This window comes from Choloepus didactylus, chromosome X (genome assembly GCF_015220235.1).
Source record: "Choloepus didactylus isolate mChoDid1 chromosome X, mChoDid1.pri, whole genome shotgun sequence".
Classification (NCBI taxonomy): Eukaryota; Metazoa; Chordata; class Mammalia; order Pilosa; family Megalonychidae; genus Choloepus; species Choloepus didactylus.
This window is the reverse complement of record NC_051334.1, coordinates 100,716,628-100,736,172: the sequence shown is the minus strand read 5'-3', so window position 1 is coordinate 100,736,172 and position 19,545 is coordinate 100,716,628. Positions and strand designations below refer to the sequence as shown.

At 36.5% G+C, this 19,545-nt stretch overlaps 1 pseudogene; it reads right to left on the bottom strand.

The window, feature by feature from the left end:
* Positions 1-5,360: 5,360 nt before the first annotated feature.
* Positions 5,361-10,440, bottom strand: LOC119522279 (annotated as a pseudogene).
* Between the last annotated feature and the right edge of the window lie 9,105 nt (positions 10,441-19,545).

Genomic DNA, 19,545 nt, shown 5'->3' with positions numbered 1-19,545 from the left:
AAGCATTGGGGACTACCAATTTAGAAGGGTGAGCCTTCATTCTTGGGGCTTGCACTTATGAAGCTTGTTACAGTAAAGGAGGGGCTAATCCTACTTATAATTGTGCCTATGAGCCTCCCCCAGAGAACCTCTTTTGTTGCTCAGATGTGGCCTCTCTCTCTAAGCCAACCCTGCATGTAAGCTCACTGCCCTTCCCCCAACATGTGACAGGCTTCCCAGGGGTGTAAATCTTCCTGGCAACATGGGACATGTCTCCCAGGGATGAGCCTGGACCAAGTATCATGGGATTGAGAAAGACTTCTTGATCAGAAGGGGAAGAGAAATGAAACAAAATAAAGTTTCAGTGTCTGAGAGATTTCAAATGGAGTTGAGACTTCATTCTGGAGGCTATTCTTATGTATTATATAGATATCCCATTTTTGTTTTTAGAGTATTGGAATAGTTAGAAGGAGATACCTGAAATTGTTGAACTGCAACCCAGCAGCCTTGATTCTTGAAGAGGATTGTATAAGTATATAGCTTACACTTTGTTACTGTGTCTTGTGAAAGCCTTGTGCCTCACACTCTGATTATCCAGTGTATGGACAGATGAGTAGAAAAATAGGTCAAAATTAAATGAATAGGGGAGGTGGAGGTGAGTAGGATGTTTTTGGTGTCCTTTTTTACTTTTATTTCTATTATTTTTTGAAGTAATGCATATGTTCAAAAATTGTGATGATGAATTCTTAACTATATGATGGTACTGTGAACCATTGGTTGTACACTTTGGATGACTGTATGGTAGGTGAATATATCTCAATAAAATTGAATTAAAAAATAAAGAACACCCTAAGTATACAACAATCATATTTAGCTTGATTGCAACTCATCTTCAATAGCATACACATACAATTTTTCTATACCCCTCTGTCCCCCCATATTTTTTGTACTTGTTATCACTTTTATCATTGTACATTTGTGTTCAAAACCACAGTTTTATCATTACTATTTATGCATTTGCATTTTAGCACCTGTAGGGTTTTAGAAATGGAGTTACATACCAAACACTCTCTTCAAATATACTAATATTTATATTTACCCAAATGGTTAACAGTACCACATGCCTTTATTTCTTTATGCCTTTTTGAACCATTGTCTTGTGTCCTTTCTTCTCAGTCTGAATAACTTCCTTTAGCATTTTGTTGGGCAGGTCTACTGGTAATGAACTCCATCAGATTTTGTTTATCTGGGAATGTCTTAATCTCCCCCTCATTTTTTGAATGAAAGTCTCACTGGATGCATAATTCTTGGTTGCTAGTTGTTTTCTTTCAGCACTTTAATTTTATAAACTCACTGTCCTCTTGTCTCCATGGTTTCTCATGAGAAATTGGCACACAATCTAATTGGGACTCACTTGTACATAGCACATTGCTTTATCCTGCAGTTTTCAGAATTCTCTAATTATTCTTTGCTTTCAATAGTGTGATCAATATATGACAGGGTGTACTTTGCTTATGTTTATTGTTTGGTGTTCTCTGGGTTTCTTGGATGTGCATATTACCATCTTTTGCTAAGTTTTCAAAGTTCTCTGTCATTATTTCTTTGAATGTTCCTTTTTCCTCTTTCTTTCTTCTCCTTTTGGGACTCACATAATGCATATATTGGTACACTTAATAGTGTCCCAGAGGTTTCTTAGACTATTTTTTTTTTGCTTTTTGTAATTCTTTTTTTCTTTCTTCTCCTCAACCTGACTCATTTCAAGTGTTTTCTTTTTTTTCTTAGAGTTCACATACTCTTTCTCCTGTCAGCTCCAATCTGCTCTTGAAACCATCCTGTGAATTTTTCATTTCATTTACTGTGGTCCTCAACTCCAGTATTTCTGTTTGGTTACTTCTTTAAAAATAACAATTGCAGAGTTTTATTTTTCTTAACAGAAATATCACAGTTTATGTTTCTACTTAAATTTTCTGACAAAATCATTCTTATTTTAGAAATCTTATAAGACATCTTATGAGAAATGCTATCTCATCCCCCATCCCCACCCTCAAATTTTTAACTTGGACAAAAGTGTGTATTTCTTCAATTGGTGGTTGTTTTCTAGTTTGACTACAATATAAAACATCAAAATAAAATCAGGTGCAAAGTTAGAATGTGGTCTTGGCAACCAGCAATTTTTATAAAGAAATCTGTATTGATAGGATTTCTCTTTCTTTGCATTAAGAGAAAAAAAATTAAACCTTGCTTAAGAGCACCCAGTGAAATCCATAAACAATTACAAGGACCATACCATATTTTATTACAATAATGAAAATGTGCACAGATTAGGAACTCTTTTTAAAATGTTTGTTTCAGCAAACTGCACAGATCAAATCTCAGCTCAGAGTACTTTTCTTCTCAATCCTTAAAACTTGACTCTAAGATCTCTCTTCATAACAGGTTTATATGATGATAGACTTGAGGTAAACACATGTGATTCCTTAGATGATAACTTTCCCTAATTTTGTAGGTATTCCTGGACTGTTGCTCAGTGCATGATTTGTGCAAGCCATACTGGATAGAAATGTACAACTCTCCAAAAAGATATGTCACCTCAAAAATTTTCGGGTTTGATTTGATCTGCTTTGTTGTCCATGATCCCATACACTAAAGATGAAAAGCCCAAACTAATACATTGCTTGTTAACAGATATGATGAGGATAATTTTATTGGTATTTTAAAATCAGATCTGCTTTGAAAATTATTGCCTCTGATAATAATACCTGAGAAAAGAGCAACATTACATGGAAGGTTGTAGCTTCTTAGTCAAACTGTATGTGAAGATTTAAATTAAGTTAAAGTATGCTAATGGAGAGGATTAAAAGTATTCTAGAAGGTAAGTTTGATTTGAAGACTATATGTATTGGTAGCTTGGTGCCATTATCCTGTGTAATTGCATATCTGGTAGTTGTCATCTACTGGACATGAAGATATCTCTGACAGTAATGAAATTGTTTCATCCACAAAAACATTTTAAATGACTTTAAAGTGAGATTGATCTTGATTCTCAAGCAGCATATTTGTAGTCATGCTCCAAGTGTTAAAAGTTACAAAAGGGAGGGTGCCAAGCACAAGTACATGCTTCTTTTTTAAAAGATGCAAGTCATTATATGTTAATTTAAAAGGTCTTTGTGGCTTTCAACTTTCTTTAGCTTCTCTGAGATGTTTACTTATAAATCATAAAAATATTTAAGAGTTAAAATAGGGAGTTTGTTCCCAAGTTTTCATTTCCTTATGTGTTTCTTAGAATAATATTTTGTGTATTTGATCACTGTGTGACCCTGGTTATTATGTTCCATACATAAGCTGTTTTCCAAAAAGCAAATTTAGTTTGAACCCAGACTATTGCAGAGCAGACATACCAAAACATGCTCTCTCATACAGGCTATAAATGATACTGTATTTTGTAAGCTATTCTGTTCAATGCAAGTCAAAGAAAATCTAGAAACTTTAAAAAGAAAAATAAGTTGAACATTTCTTTGTTCAAAATATCTACTCACAAGCATTTTAATTTAGGTGCAAGAAATAATTTAATATAAAATTTTAAGCTGGTTTATATTCAAGGGTTTAGTTGATCCTTTCACATTTATGTGATTAATTTTAGTTTTATTGACATTCCTTCACTGCTTTACATAATTCAGTAGTTATAGTTCCTAAAATTACCCAACTAGTAGGATGAAAATTTTAATCAAACATTAAATATCTAGTTTAAAATCACCAGTATTTTGCACTTATTTTACCAAACATGCAATGGTTTCAATTTGCTTGATAGAAAATATCAATTCACTATCACATTGCATGTTTAAGTAGAGTAAATGAAAAACACCTCAAGAAATTGTTGAAGGTATTCTCTTGCCTTATTAAACTCAATAGACCGAAGATTGTCATCCTTTTTTCCACTTTATTACTTCTAACAACTTTGGATTTATAGCTCTGAGATTTCATTTGTTGTTCATAAACTTACTTTGAACTAAAACTTACTCTTATTCTACATGTTTGTTACATGGTGTTCCTTTTATTAAAAAAATCTAAACCAGGTGCAGTGAGAAAACATTTACTTGCCTCCTGAAGTACATAATCTCACAATGTTCTATATTGTTTACTGACATTTGCAAATAAAACCTTCTGAAATGTAAAAACATGCATATAATACTATCTCAAAAGTAAGTGTTTTACATGTGACAAAAACCAGACCTCTGAAGCAGCTAAATCTGCATACTTTCTATATAGTAGTAGGAGTTCTATGATACTGGGTCCAAATATGTATTTTAGTAATACTTAAATATTTCAATGTATTGTCTCATAATGCAGTCATTTCTGTAGCTGCACTTATTGCAACATAGGCCCTGTAATACTGGGTGTCTGTCACACTTCTGCTTGGCTTGGCTTCAATAAAAATACTGTTCAAAATTGTCTTATCAAGGTCCAAAATTGCTACCTGCCCATAGAACATAATGATTCTTCACAGAAATGGAAATCAATTGTAAAATATCAGCATATAGCAGCTGAAATACCAGTCTGTGTTATAGACCTACTTGCCTGAAAGCATTTAGGACACAAATCTATCATTTAGGAGCACATCTATAGGTCAATTCATGGAAATTTTATATATAGGACACGATCCTTTTAATTACAAGAAACTAACATTTACTCAAAAGGGACAGGAGCATTATAACTATCCATATGACACTTGATACATACTTCTATGTACTACATAAACACATTCATTTTCCAATTCCAAATGAAACATTTGTTAAAATAACAGGCTCACAGGTAACCTTCAAGCCAATTCCATAATCTGACTTTCCCAGGTTAGGTATGCATAGTTAAGGAAACCAGTAGGACAGAGAAAATATCACCTATGTTTGCCAGAACAAATTTTGTGTATGAATGCTGGCTTCCTGGGACATGTTAGCATTCATATTTTATATAGGAAATTTTGCAAATTTTTCAACTATTCTTTTTAAGCACATGTTTACTTTGGAATTCAGGTAAGAACTGATACATTAGACCAATATTTTATGTAGTAACTCAGTTTTTTCAACTGCAAACACCACTTTTTAAGATCAATCTTAGTACTGTCCTGGGCAAAAAATAAGCCAAGATAAAGTTACGGGATGCCAACTAGCAATATAAATAACATTAAGAGGAGGCAGACTTCAGTTGAGTGCTGAAAATATGTTTATATCTCACAAAATAAGACTGTATTGTTCTAAAGCAGTTCTCCTAAGCTGGCTTTTATTCTGCTGTATATTCAAGTCTGTTAAATCTCACTAAAGGGGAGAAAGAGAAAACTAGTCCTACCAAAAATTTTCCACATTTTTAGTAGCTAGCTCTTGTCAGTTTTAGTTCTTTATGTAACTCAAAAATCCATCTTTTTTCATTTGGTAACCACTTTTTCCCACTGTTCTTGCCACTGTTGCAATAAAGCCCCAATTTCTTTTCCTGGGGAAATGCCCACTTTCCTGATATCATGGCCACTTACAGGAAATAGAGGAGTGGGCCACTGCTGCATTTCATTTAGAGGGCAAGGATCTCCTTGGAACTTCAGTAGCTCACATTCACAAGTAGTTGCATCAGACTCCCTAGAATCTAAAATAAAGAACTGATAGGGTTTTTATGCATGTCTTTATTTTATTACTCATCTACCCATACACTGGATAAAGGAGGTATCAGTCCCAAGGTTAGTACAATCACATGGTCGCAAGATAAAAGCTATATAGTTATACAATCATTATTAAAGATCAAGCCTACTGGATTACATTATCAGGTATTTCCTTCTGGCTACTCTAATACAGTAGAAACTAAAAAGAAATATCAATATAATGAGTCAATAGTCATAATCATTTGTTTAACCCTAACTTTTCCATTACAACTCCTCCCTCTCATTTGATCATTCAGTCTTCAGGTATATCTGGGCAATGACAATTCTAATTTCTTCATGCTGGAAAGGAGTGTCAACATTTTGAGGTAGAGGAATAAAAGAGGTTGATGTTCTTGGAGAGACTGGTACATCTGGGTTTCAGGGCTTATTTGGCATAGGAAAAACCTGATAGAGATTTAATGGCTCAGAACTCTGTTGCTTTAATAAAATCCTTCTATTTTTGACTATAAATAATTCAAAGTATTTCCCTTCTTTTGAAATCTTCAACCTCAAATCCAATTTTATGACATCACCCTGTGCTTTGAATAATGAGGCCAAAAGAGTCAGTGACTTTGGCATAACATCTTCAACAGATTTACTTACTTTGTTAAATTCTACATTTGCATTAGCAGGTAAACCTATGTATGTAACCACACCAAGGTCACAGATAAGGTAAACCAAGAGATTTACATGGTAATCACCAAGAAGTTTTTTTCAGTTCTACCCAAATCCTTTCTCTTGATATTCCTGTCAAGACTTTTGCATTTTCTGCAATTACTTCTAAAAGCTCAGGATCATGGTCACCATGTGTTTCCACAATTCTCCCATAAAACCTGACATATCCTAAAATTCAAAGATAAACTTGTATTCTCTAGTTAGCATATCCAACAAATCTAAACTTTTATTTTTTTAAAATCTTCATAACAATTAAAGTAGACAAATAAGTTACCATCAAAATGTAAAATCATAGAATTTATTGTGAGATCCCTGTGTCAGCATCTTTCTGCCAGTCATCTGTAACTCTAACTCAGTATGCCTTCTCTCAGTGGTGACATCAATCCAGAGTATATTAATTTCAAAGTGTTCTTCATGAAGCCTAGAAGTAATTGTTCTGTTCTTTTCTTCTTTGTTGTTTATCATTCAAATACCAGCAGACTGAAACATCTTCATTTGGGTAGGAGTAGCTGTGGTAGCAAAATCCTCATCTAGAGACTCCATTCTATTTAATAAATCATTCACAGCTCCTCCTGCTATTCATATATATATATATATATATATGGATATATGGGGAGAGAGAGAGAGAGAGAGAGAGAGAGAGAGAGAGAGAGAGAGATATTGTTCATAGATCATACAACTATCCAAAGATCAAAAGTGTACAATCAATTGCCCATGATACCATCATACAGCTGTGCATCCATCACCACAATAATTTTTTTCAATGTTTAGAACATTTTCATTACTCCAGAAAAGAAATAAAGACAAAAAAGGAGACTCAAATCCTCCAATACCCCCAACCATTACCCCCCTCCATTATTGATTTATAGACTTGTTGTAGTACATTTGTTACTGTTGATGAAAGAATGTTAAAATACTACTAACTGTAGTATATGGTTTGTGATAGTTTTATTTCTTTTTCCTATATGCCTTCTATTACTAACTTCTAGTTATAGTGTCATACATTTGTTCTAGTTCATGAGAGATTTCTAATATTTGTATAGCTAATCATGGACATTGTCCACCACAATATTCACTGTTTTATACATTCCCTTCTTTTAACCTCCCACTTTCCTTCTGGTGATATGTGTGACTCTGAACTTATCCTTTCCACCACCTTCACACACATTTCAGCACTGTTAGTTATTCTCACAACATGCTACCATCACCCCTGTCCATTTCCAAACATTTAAGTTCACCCTAGTTGAACATTCTGCTCATAATAAGCAACTGTTTCCCATTCTTTAGACTCATTCTATATCCTGGTCACTTATATTTCATGTCTATGAGTTTACATATTATAATTAGCTCATATCAGTGAGACCTTGGAATATTAGCCTTTATGTGTCTGTCTTATTTCACTCAGTATAGTGCCCTCAAGTTTTCCTCATCAACTCATGTATTTAAGATGGTTTTGTTCACACACCATACATTCTGTCCTAAGTAAACAATTGTTGGTTCCCTATATAGTCACATATTTAAGTATTCAGCACCATTGCCACTATCTATATAAGGACATATCCATTTCTTCCCCAAAGAGGAGGAAGAGTCAAAGAAGGCAGAGAGACAAAAGAAGAAAAGAAAAAGAGAGAAATAAACAACAAAAACATGGAAGCTAGAAAGCAACAAAAAGAAAGATAGCAATAACCTAAAGTAGAATAAATAGACATCACCAATTCCAGGAATCTCATATCTTTCCCCTCTTCCCCCCTCCATATGCATTTAGCTTTGGTACATTGCCTTTGCTATATTAAAGGATGCATAAAACAATATTTCCATTAATTATAGTCTCTAGTTTGCATTGATTGTATTTCCCCCAATCCCACCCTACTTTTAACACCTTGCAATGTTGACATTCATTTGTTCTACTTCATGTAAAAACATATTTGTACCTTTTGTTACAATCATTGGGAGCCCTAGTTTTCCCTGAGTTATACAGTTCCAGTTCTTATCCTTCATCTTATGTTTTGGTGTCTCACATGGTCCTAACCTTCCTCTTTCAACCATACTCACAGTCGTATTTGTTCAGTGTACTTACATTGCTTGCTACTATCTCCCAAAATTGTGTTCCAAACCTCTCACTCCTGTCTTTTCCTTTCTGTCTGCAGTGCTTCCTTTAGAGTTTCCTGTAGAGCAGGTAGATATCTTGTTCACAAACTCTCTTATTGCCTTTTTGTCTGAGAATATTTTAAGCTCTCCCTTATATTTGAAGGACAGTTTTGCTGGATATAGGATTCTTTGTTGGTGGTTTTTCTCTTTCAGTATCTTAAATATATCACCCCACTTCCTTCTTGCCTCCATGGTTTCTATTTAGAAATCCACACATAGTCTTATCAAGCTTCCTTTGTATGTGATGGATAGCTTTTCTCTTGCTGCTTTCAGGATTCTCTCTTTATCTTTGACACTTGATATTCTGATTTTTAAGTGTCTTTTTGTGGGCCTGTTCAGATTTACTCTGTTTGGGGTACACTGTGCTTCTTGGATCTGTAATTTTATGTCTTTCAAAAGAGATGGGAAATTTTCATTGATTATTTCCTCTATTATTTCTTCTGCCCCTTTTCCCTTCTCTTCTCCTTCAGGGACACCAATCACATGTACATTCCTAATTTTCATTTTGTCAATAATTTCCTGGAGATGTTGCTCATATTTTTCCATTCTTTCCTCTATCTGTTCTTTTGTGTGTAGGCTTTCAGGTGCCTTATTCTCCAGTTCCTGAGTGTTTTATTCTGCCTCCTGAGATCTGCTGTTGTATTTTTCCATTGTGTCTTTCATCTCTTGTGTCGTGCCTTTCATTTCCATAGATTCTGCCAGTTGGTTTTTTGAACTTTCAATTTCAACCTTATGTACACCCACTGTTTTCATTTTATGGTCCATCTCTTTTGCCATATCCTCCCTAAACTTTTTGAATTGACTTAGTATTAGTTGCTTAAGTTCCTGTATCTCAGTTGAAGTAAAAGTTTGTTCCTTTGGCTGGGCCATAACTTTATTTCTTTTAGTGTGGGTTGTACTTTTCTGTTGTCTAGGCATGGTTTCCTTGATTACCCCAATCAGGTTTTCCCAGACCAAAGTGGGCTCCAGTCCCAGAAGGAAGTAATACTCAGTATCCAGTTTCACTGAGGGTGTGTCTTAGAAAATTGGTACACCCTGTGATGCTGTAGGTCACTGTGCTTTTCTGCCCAGCAGGTGGCACCTGTCAGTCTGTTTTTCCAGACTTGTATAAGGAGGTGTGGCCTATGGCTGGCTGTTTTCTACCCAGGCTCTGGGGTCTGGTTCTGAATGGAAGGTGGATAGTACACTGGGACCCACCCCTTTCCTCTTAGGGAAGCTAGACCCCCTAGGGAGATGTCATTAACATTTCAATGGTCTCTCTCTGCCTGTGCTGTCTCCACCCTTGTCTGGGTCAGAGCACTGGGAACTGAAAATGGCTGAGGCTTTCTCCACTGAGCTGAAACAGGGACATAAGCCCTCTTCAGGGCCAGTCCACAGCCACCCTCCAGCTCTCCAAGGTCAGTCTTCACCCAAAGCCTCTGTCTGCTTGTTGGGGATTCATATTGAGCAGTCCACACTTGTTAATTAAAACCCCAGTTGGAGCTCAGCTGTGCTATATTTGCCCACTCAGAGAGAGCTGCTCTCTGGCTAAATGAGGCTTTGCAGCTCAGGCCATGGGGGAGGAGTCTCCCAGCTTGGATCTGCAGGTTTACTTACAGATTTTATGCTGCAATCTTGGGCATTCCTCCCAATTCAGGTTGGTGTATGATGAGTGGATGGTCACATTTGTCCTCCCACAGTTATTCTGGATTATTTACTAGCTATTCCTGGTTGCTTATTAGTTGTTCCAGGGGGACTAACTAGCTTCCACTCCTCTCTATGCCACCATCTTCCTCCTGCTATACTTAACTGATAATTTTCTTTGACCATTCTGTCAGACTCTTCAATCCTTCTGTGAGGAGTGATTGGAATTCTTTAGACTCCGTATTCATTGTAAATGCATATTGTTTCAGAAGGCACAGTCTTCTCAAACTACAGCTCAGTATTGGCCTCTGACAGGGATACAGATATCTCAACATCTGGAAATTCATCAACCATACATCCAGACCACATGGGAAGGGAAAACTGACTGTATCCTTTCACCTTAGCCCCAAAGTGCTGAGTCTTGCACATAAAAGGCATTGAAAGCACTCTGGGTATAGCTGTGAGGAAGGGAAAGTACACCAGGGAAGCCTGATGAATCAGTGTGCATTCACTGGGGACAAGGTTGGGATGCCAACACCTCCCACTGCTATGTTGGCTTCTTTTCCCTAGACCACAAGGGGCCATCTCTCTGCACCCATTCCAGCCTTGCTCTGTGACCCAGGGTGGTGGCACACATGGCCCCCTGTGGGCAGGGTCATCCCCCACAGGTCACCATCATTGTAACCCTTCTAGTTACTTTTTAAATTTTTTCTTGTGAAGTATAACTTATGTACAGAAAAGTGATAACATTCAAAGTAAAATTTAACAAGTAGTTAGAGAGAAACTTACAAAGAACATTATGGGTTAAAGTAACACAGTTTAAGTTATTTCCTTATTTTGAAATATAACATACATACATAAAGGTGATAACTTTCAAAGCACAATTTAATGAGTAGTTGTAGAGCAGATTTCAAAGAATATTATGGGATAGAGTTCCATCATTTCAGTTATTTACTTCTAGCTATTCCAATACCCTAGAAATGAAAAAAAAAGCATTCATATAAAGATTCAGTATTCATAATCCTTTGTTAAATTCTATCTTGTCTGTTGCTACCCCTTACTCTTGTTTAATCATTTTCTTGATCTTCAGGGATGTCTAGGTGGTGCTACCCTAACTTGTTCATAATGAAAAGGTATGTCAATATTATGGGAAAGGGGACACACCTGGTTGGTGTTCTTGAAGAGGCTGTTGCCTCTGTGTTTTTGGGCTTATCTGGCATAGGAACACTGGAGAATTTAAGTTTCTGAAAATTAAATTTAGTTAGTGAAACTTTTATAGAGTCTCAGATAGGGACCAGAGTATTCATTAGGATTTTGGGGAAGACTGTTTATTTGGGATTGTCCTAATGTGTCCATTTGGCATATCTAGCTGAAGCTTGCATAACAGTACCTCCAGGATATTCTCTCAACTCTATTTGAGGTCTCTTAGCTGCTGAAACCTTATTTTGTTTCCTTTCTTTTCCCCATTTTGTTCAAGAAGACATTCTGAATCCCTCAATGCCTGAGCAAGGCTCTTTCCTGGAATCTGTGTTCCATGTTACCAGGGAGACTAACTCACATGGGAATCATGTCCCATGTAGAGGGGAGAGTGATGAATTACTTTGTTGAGTTGGGCTTATAGAGAGAAAGGTCACATCTGAGCAACAAAAGAGGTTCTCTGGAAGTGATTCCCAGACAAAATTATAGGTGGGTTTATACTCCTGCCTTCAGCTGTAAGTTTAATAAGAGCAAGCCTGAAGATAGAGGGCTTGACTTATTAAGTAGGGAGTTCCTAATTTCACATGACATATATTCTATCCAAGATAAACAATCCATATTTCACATTATTTTCACTTAGCTGTGCAATCATCAACTTTATGAATTTTAAATAATTGTAACCCCAAGCACCTCAAAGCTCTTATCAGCCACTAATTATTTATCCCTAGTATTTGTGTGGTACTAGTTCAGTATTACTATTAAGTAATGTCCCTAGTATGCAATAGGTAGTTTTTCCCATAAACCACTCTGCTATTAACTATTTGTACCAGTGTCATAACTTAGAATAATATCTGGCAAGCACTTTATATTTGTAGTGCTAATCTGTGGGACATAAGCCTTTTAACAACCACTTTTGATCATGTTCACCTTCAATGAAGCACTGATACTTATAATCCCATTAATTAACAATCATGACCCCATCCATTTCTGTACCTTTTTCACCCTCATTAACGTGTCTGTATATATTAGGTTATCATTCACCCTTCACTAGCTTCTCTCTATCTCTAGCTCCACTACATTCTACATTATAGTGCACAGATTTTACATTTTTCAGGGAGTTCATACTGGTGGTAGCATTCAATGCCTCTCCTTTTGTGTCTGATTTATTTCACTGAGCATTATGTCTTCAAGGTTTATCCATGTTGTTATTTGTTTCAGAACCTTGTTCCTTCTGACTGTTGCATATTATTCCATTGTATGTATATACCACATGTTGTTTATCCACTTATCTGTTGAAGGGCATCAGGATTGTTTCCATCTCTTGACAATTGTGAATAATGCCGCTATGAACATTGGTGTGCAAATGTCTGTTTGTGTCATTGCTTTCAGATCTTCTGAGTATATACCAAGAAGTGGAATTACTGGACCATAGGACAACTCAAAATATGGTTTTCTGAGGAACACCCAAACTGTCTTCCACAGCAGCTAAACCATTATACATTACTACAAGCAACAAATGTGCATTCCAATTTCTGTACATCCTCTCCAGCATTTGTGGTTTCCTGTTTGTTTAATGGCAGCCATTCTTATTTTTGTGAGAAGACATCTCTGGGGTTTTGATTTGCATTTCCCTAATAGCTAGTGAAGATGAACATTTTTTCATGTATTGATTTAACCATTTTTATTTCCCCTTCAGAGAAATGCTTTTTCCTATCTTTTGCCCATTTAATAATTGGTTGTTTGTACTATTGTCATTGAGTTGTAGGATTTCTTTGTATATCAGTCTCTTATCAGATACATGGTTTCCAAATATTTTTTTCCCATTGAATTGGCTGTCTCTTTACCTTTTTGACAAATTCCTTTTAGGTACAGGAGCTTTTAAGTTTCAGGAGTTCCCTTTTATCTATTCTTTTTTTTTTTTATCTTCATTTTATTGAGATATATTCACATACCACGCAGTCATACAAAACAAATCATACTTTCGATTGTTTACAGTACCATTACATAGTTGTACATTCATCACCTAAATCAATCCCTGACACCTTCATTACCACACACACAAAATAACAAAAATAATAATTAGAGTGAAAAAGAGCAATTGAAGTAAAAAAGAACACTGGGTACCTTTGTCTGTTTGTTTCCTTCCCCTATTTTTCTACTCATCCATCCATAAACTAGACAAAGTGGAGTGTGGTCCTTATGGCTTTCCCAATCCCATTGTCACCCCTCATAAGCTACATTTTTATACAACTGTCTTCGAGAATCATGGGTTCTGGGTTGTAGTTTGATAGTTTCAGGTATCCACCACCAGCTACCCCAATTCTTTAGAACCTAAAAAGGGTTGTCTAAAGTGTGCGTAAGAGTGCCCACCAGAGTGACCTCTCAGCTCCTTTTGGAATCTCTCTGCCACTGAAGCTTATTTCATTTCCTTTCACATCCCCCTTTTGGTCAAGAAGATGTTCTCCGTTCCACGATGCCGGGTCTACATTTCTCCCTGGGAGTCATATTCCATGTTGCCAGGGAGATTCACTCCCCTGGGTGTCTGATCCCACGTAGGGGGGAGGGCAGTGATTTCACCTTTCAAGTTGGCTTAGCCAGAGAGAGAGGGCCACATCTGAGCAACAAAGAGGCGTTCGGGAGGAGGCTCTTAGGCACAGCCATAGGGAGGCCTAGCCTCTCCTTTGCAGCAACCGTCTTCCCAAGGGTAAAACTTATGGTAGAGGGCTCAACCCATCAAACCACCAGTCCCCTATGTCTGTGGTCATGTTAGCAACCATCGAGGTGGGGTAGGCCAATACCCCTGCATTCTCCACAGGCTCCTCAAGGGGGCACTACATCTTTTTTTTTTCCTTGTTTTTCTTTTTTTTTTTAAACTTTCCCTTCTTTTTTAAATCAACTGTATGAAAAAAAAGTTAAAAAGAAAACAAACATACAATAAAAGAACATTTCAAAGAGACCATAACAAGGGAGTAAGAAAAAGACAACTAACCTAAGATAACTGCTTAACTTCCAACATGTTCCTACTTTACCCCAAGAAAGTTACATAATATAGCAACATTTCTGTGAACTTGTTCCTACTATATCCATCAGAAATTAACAGACCGTAGTCATTCCTGGGCATCCCCAGAACGTTAAATAGCTTATCTGTTCTTCTTGGATTATTGTTCCCCCTTCCTTAATTGCTCTCTATTGCTAGTTTCCCTACATTCTACATTATAAACCATTTGTTTTACATTTTTCAAAGTTCACATTAGTGGTAGCATATAATATTTCTCTTTTTGTGCCTGGCTTATTTCGCTCAGCATTATGTCTTCAAGGTTCATCCATGTTGTCATATGTTTCACAAGATCGTTCCTTCTTACTGCCGCGTAGTATTCCATCGTGTGTATATACCACATTTTATTTATCCACTCATCTGTTGAAGGACATTTGGGTTGTTTCCATCTCTTGGCAATTGTGAATAATGCTGCTATGAACATTGGCGTGCAGATATCTGTTCGTGTCACAGCTTTCCGACCTTCCGGGTATATACCGAGAAGTGCAATCGCTGGATCGAATGGTAACTCCATATCTAGATTTCTAAGGAACTGCCAGACTGACTTCCAGAGTGGCTGAACCATTACACAGTCCCACCAACAATGAATAAGAGTTCCAATTTCTCCACATCCCCTCCAGCATTTGTAGTTTCCTGTTTGTTTAATGGCAGCCATTCTAACCGGTGTTAGATGGTATCTCATTGTGGTCTTAATTTGCATCTCTCTAATAGCTAGTGAAGCTGAACATTTTTTCATGTGTTTCTTGGCCATTTGTATTTCCTCTTCAGAGAATTGTCTTTTCATATCTTTTGCCCATTTTATAATTGGGCTGTCTGTACTATTGTCATTGAGTTGTAGGATTTCTTTATATATGCAAGATATCAGTCTTTTGTCAGATACATGGTTTCCAAAAATTTTTTCCCATTGAGTTGGCTGCCTCTTTACCTTTTTGAGAAATTCCTTTGAGGTGCAGAAACTTCTAAGCTTGAGGAGTTCCCATTTATCTATTTTCTCTTTTGTTGCTTGTGCTTTGGGTGTAAAGTCTAGTAAGTGGCCGCGTAATACAAGGTCTTGAAGATGTTTTCCTACATTATCTTCTAGGAGTTTTATGGTACTTTCTTTTATATTGAGATCTTTGGTCCATTTCGAGTTAATTTTTGTGTAGGGGTGAGGTAGGGGTCCTCTTTCATTCTTTTGGATATGGATATCCAACTCTCCCAGCCCCATTTGTTGAAAAGACCATTATGACTCAGTTCAGTGACTTTGGGGGCCTTATCAAAGATCAGTCGGCCATAGATCTGAGGGTCTATCTCTGAATTCTCAATTCGATTCCATTGATCTATATGTCTATCTTTGTGCCAGTACCATGCTGTTTTGGCAACTGTGGCTTTATAATAAGCTTCAAAGTCAGGGAGTGTAAGTCCTCCCACTTCGTTTTTCTTTTTTAGAGTGTCTTTAGCAATTCGAGTCATCTTCGCTTTCCAAATAAGTTTGTTAACTAGCTTTTCCAAGTCTGCAAAGTAGGTTGTTGGAATTTTGATTGGGATTGCATTGAATCTGTAGATGAGTTTGGGTAGAATTGACATCTTATTGACGTTTAGCCTTCCTATCCATGAACATGGAATATTTTTCCATCTTTTAAGGTCCCATTCTATTTCTTTTAGTAGAGTTATGTAGTTTTCTTTGTATAGGTCTTTTACATCTTTGGTTAAGTTTATTCCTAGGTACTTGATTTTTTTAGTTGCTATTGAAAATGGTATCTTTTTCTTGAGTGTCTCTTCAGTTTGTTCATTTCTAGCATATAGAAACATTACTGACTTATGTGCATTAATCTTGTATCCCGCTACTTTGCTAAATTTGTTTATTAGCTCTAGTAGCTGTATCGTCGATTTCTCAGGGTTTTCTAGATATAAGATCATATCATCTGCAAACAATGACAGTTTTCCTTCTTCTTTTCCAATTTGGATGCCTTTTATTTCTTTGTCTTGCCGGATTGCCCTGGCTAGCACTTCCAGCACAATGTTGAATAACAGTGGTGACAGCGGGCATCCTTGTCTTGTTCCTGATATTAGAGGGAAGGCTTTCAGTCTCTCACCATTGAGTACTATGCTGGCTGTGGGTTTTTCATATATGCTCTTTATCATGTTGAGGAAGTTTCCTTCAATTCCTACCTTTTGTAGTGTTTTTATCAAAAAGGGATGTTGGATTTTGTCAAATGCTTTTTCAGCGTCTATTGAGATGATCAATTGATTTTTCCCTTTTGACTTGTTAATGTGTTGTAATACATTGATTGATTTTCTTATGTTGAACCATCCTTGCATGCCTGGAATGAACCCCACTTGGTCATGGTGTATGATTTTTTTAATGTGTCTTTGGATTCGGTTTGCAAGTATTTTGTTGAGGATTTTTGCATCTATATTCATTAGGGAGATTGGCCGGTAGTTTTCCTTTTTTGTAGCATCTTTGCCTGGTTTTGGTATTAGATTGATGTTAGCTTCATAAAATGAGTTAGGTAGTGTTACATTTTCTTCAATGTTTTGAAAGAGTTTGAGTAAGATTGGTGTCAGTTCTTTCTGGAAAGTTTGGTAGAATTGCCCTGTGAAGCCATCTGGCCCTGGGCATTTATTTGTGGGAAGATTTTTGATGACTGATTGGATCTCTTTGCTTGTGATGGGTTGGTGGAGGTCTTCTATTTCTTCTCTGGTCAGTCTAGGTTGTTCATATGTTTCCAGGAAATTGACCATTTCTTCTATATTATCCAATTTGTTGCCATACAGTTGTTCATAATATCCTCTTATAATTTTTTTAATTTCTTCAGGATCTGCAGTTATGTCACCTTTTTCATTCATTATTTTGTTTATATGGGTCTTCTCTCTTTTTGATTTTGTCAGTCTAGCTATGGGCTTGTCAATCTTGTTGATCTTCTCAAAGAACCAACTTTTGGTGATATTTACCCTCTCTATTGTTTTTTTGTTCTCTATGTCATTTGTTTCTGCTTTAATCCTTGTTATTTCTTTTCTTCTACTTGGTTTAGGATTGGTTTGCTGTTCATTTTCTAGCTTCTTCAGTTGATCCATTAGTTCTTTGATTTTGGCTCCTTCTTCCTTTTTAATATATGCGTTTAGTGCTATAAATTTCCCCCTCAGCACTGCTTTTGCTGCATCCCATAGGTTTTGGTATGTTGTGTTCTCATTTTCATTCGTCTCTATATGTTTAGCAATTTCTCGTGCTATTTATTCTTTAACCCACTGATTGTTTAGGAGTGTGTTGTTTAACCTCCAGGTATTTCTGAATTTTCTAAGTCTCTGATGGTTATTGACTTCTAATTGCATTCCATTGTGGTCAGATAATGTGCTTTGAATAATTTCAATCTTTTTAAATTTATTGAGGCTTGTTTTATGTCCCAGCATATGATCTATTCTGGAGAAAGTTCCGTGAGCACTAGAAAAGTATGTGTATCCTGGTGATTTGGGATGTAATGTCCTGTATATGTCTGTTAAATCTAATTCATTTATCAGATTGTTTAGGTTTTCAATTTCCTTATTGGTCTTCTGTCTGGTTGATCTATCTATAGGAGAGAGTGATGTGTTGTAGTCTCCCACAATTATTGTGGAAACATCAATTGCTTCCTTTAGTTTTGCCAGTGTTTCTCTCATGTATTTTGTGGCACCTTGATTGGGTGCATAGACATTTACGATTGTTATTTCTTCTTGTTGAATTGCCCCTTTTATTAGTATGTAGTGGCCTTCTTTGTCTCTCAAAACATCCCTGCATTTGAAGTCTATTTTATCTGAGATTAATATTGCTACACCTGCTTTCTTTTGGCTGTAGCTTGCATGAAATATTTTTTTCCATCCTTTCACTTCCAGTTTCTTTGTGTCTCTGTGTCTAAGATGAGTCTCTTGTATGCAACATATTGATGGTTCATTTTTTTTGATCCATTCTGTGAATCTATATCTTTTAATTGGGTAGTTTAATCCATTTACATTCAACGTTATAACCATGAAGGCATTTCTTGAATCAGCAATCTTATCCTTTGGTTTATGTTTGTCATATTATTCCCCTCTGTTTATTAATATCCTTTATTGTACCCATACCGAATCTCTTTAGTACTGAAACTTTCTCCAAGTCTCTCTGTCCTTTCTTTGTTTCTCTGTCTGTAGGGCTCCCTTTCGTATCTCCAGTAGGGGAGGTCTCTTGTTAGCAAATTCTCTCAGCATTTGTTTGTCTGTGAAAAATTTAAGCTCTCCCTCAAATTTGAAGGAGAGCTTTGCTGGGTAAAGTATTCTTGGCTGGAAATTTTTCTCACTCAGAATTTTAAATATATCGTGCCACTGCCTTCTCGCCTCCATGGTGGCTGCTGAGTAGTCACTACTTAGTCTTATGCTGTTTCCTTTGTATGTGGTGAATTGCTTTTCTCTTGCTGCTTTCAGAACTTGCTCCTTCTCTTCTGTGTTGACAGTGTGATCAGTATATGTCTCGGAGTGGGTTTATTTGGATTTATTCTATTTGGAGTTCGCTGAGCATTTATGATTTGTGTATTTATGTTGTTTAGAAGATTTGGGAAGTTTTCCCCAAGAATTTCTTTGAATACTATTCCTAGACCTTTACCCTTTTCTTCCCCTTCTGGGACACCAATGAGTCTTATATTCGGATGTTTCATATCATCTATCATATCTCTGAGGTCCATTTCGCTTTTTTCAATTTTTTTCCCCATTCTTTCTTTTATGCTTTCATTTTCCATTCTGTCATCTTCCAGGTCACTGATTCGTTGTTCAACTTCCTCTAGTCTTGTACTATGAGTGTCCAGAATCTTTTTAATTTGGTCAACAGTTTCTTTAATTTCCATAAGATCATCCATTTTTTTATTTAGTCTTGCAATGTCTTCTTTATGCTCTTCTAGGGTCTTCTTGATTTCCTTTGTCTCCCGTACTATGGTCTCATTGTTCATCTTTAGTTCTTTGAGTAGCTGCTCTAGGTGCTGTGTCTCTTCTTGTCTTTTGATTTGGGTGCTTGGGCTTGGGTTATCCATATCGTCTGGTTTTTTCATATGCTTTATAATTTTCTGTTGTTTTTGGCCTCGTGGCATTTGCTGAACTTGGTAGGGTTCTTTTAGGATTTGTAGACCAATTGAAGTCCTTATCTCTAATTTATCAGATCTACAGCTTCGTGGAGTACACTTTCTCTAACTAACCAGCAGGTGGCGTC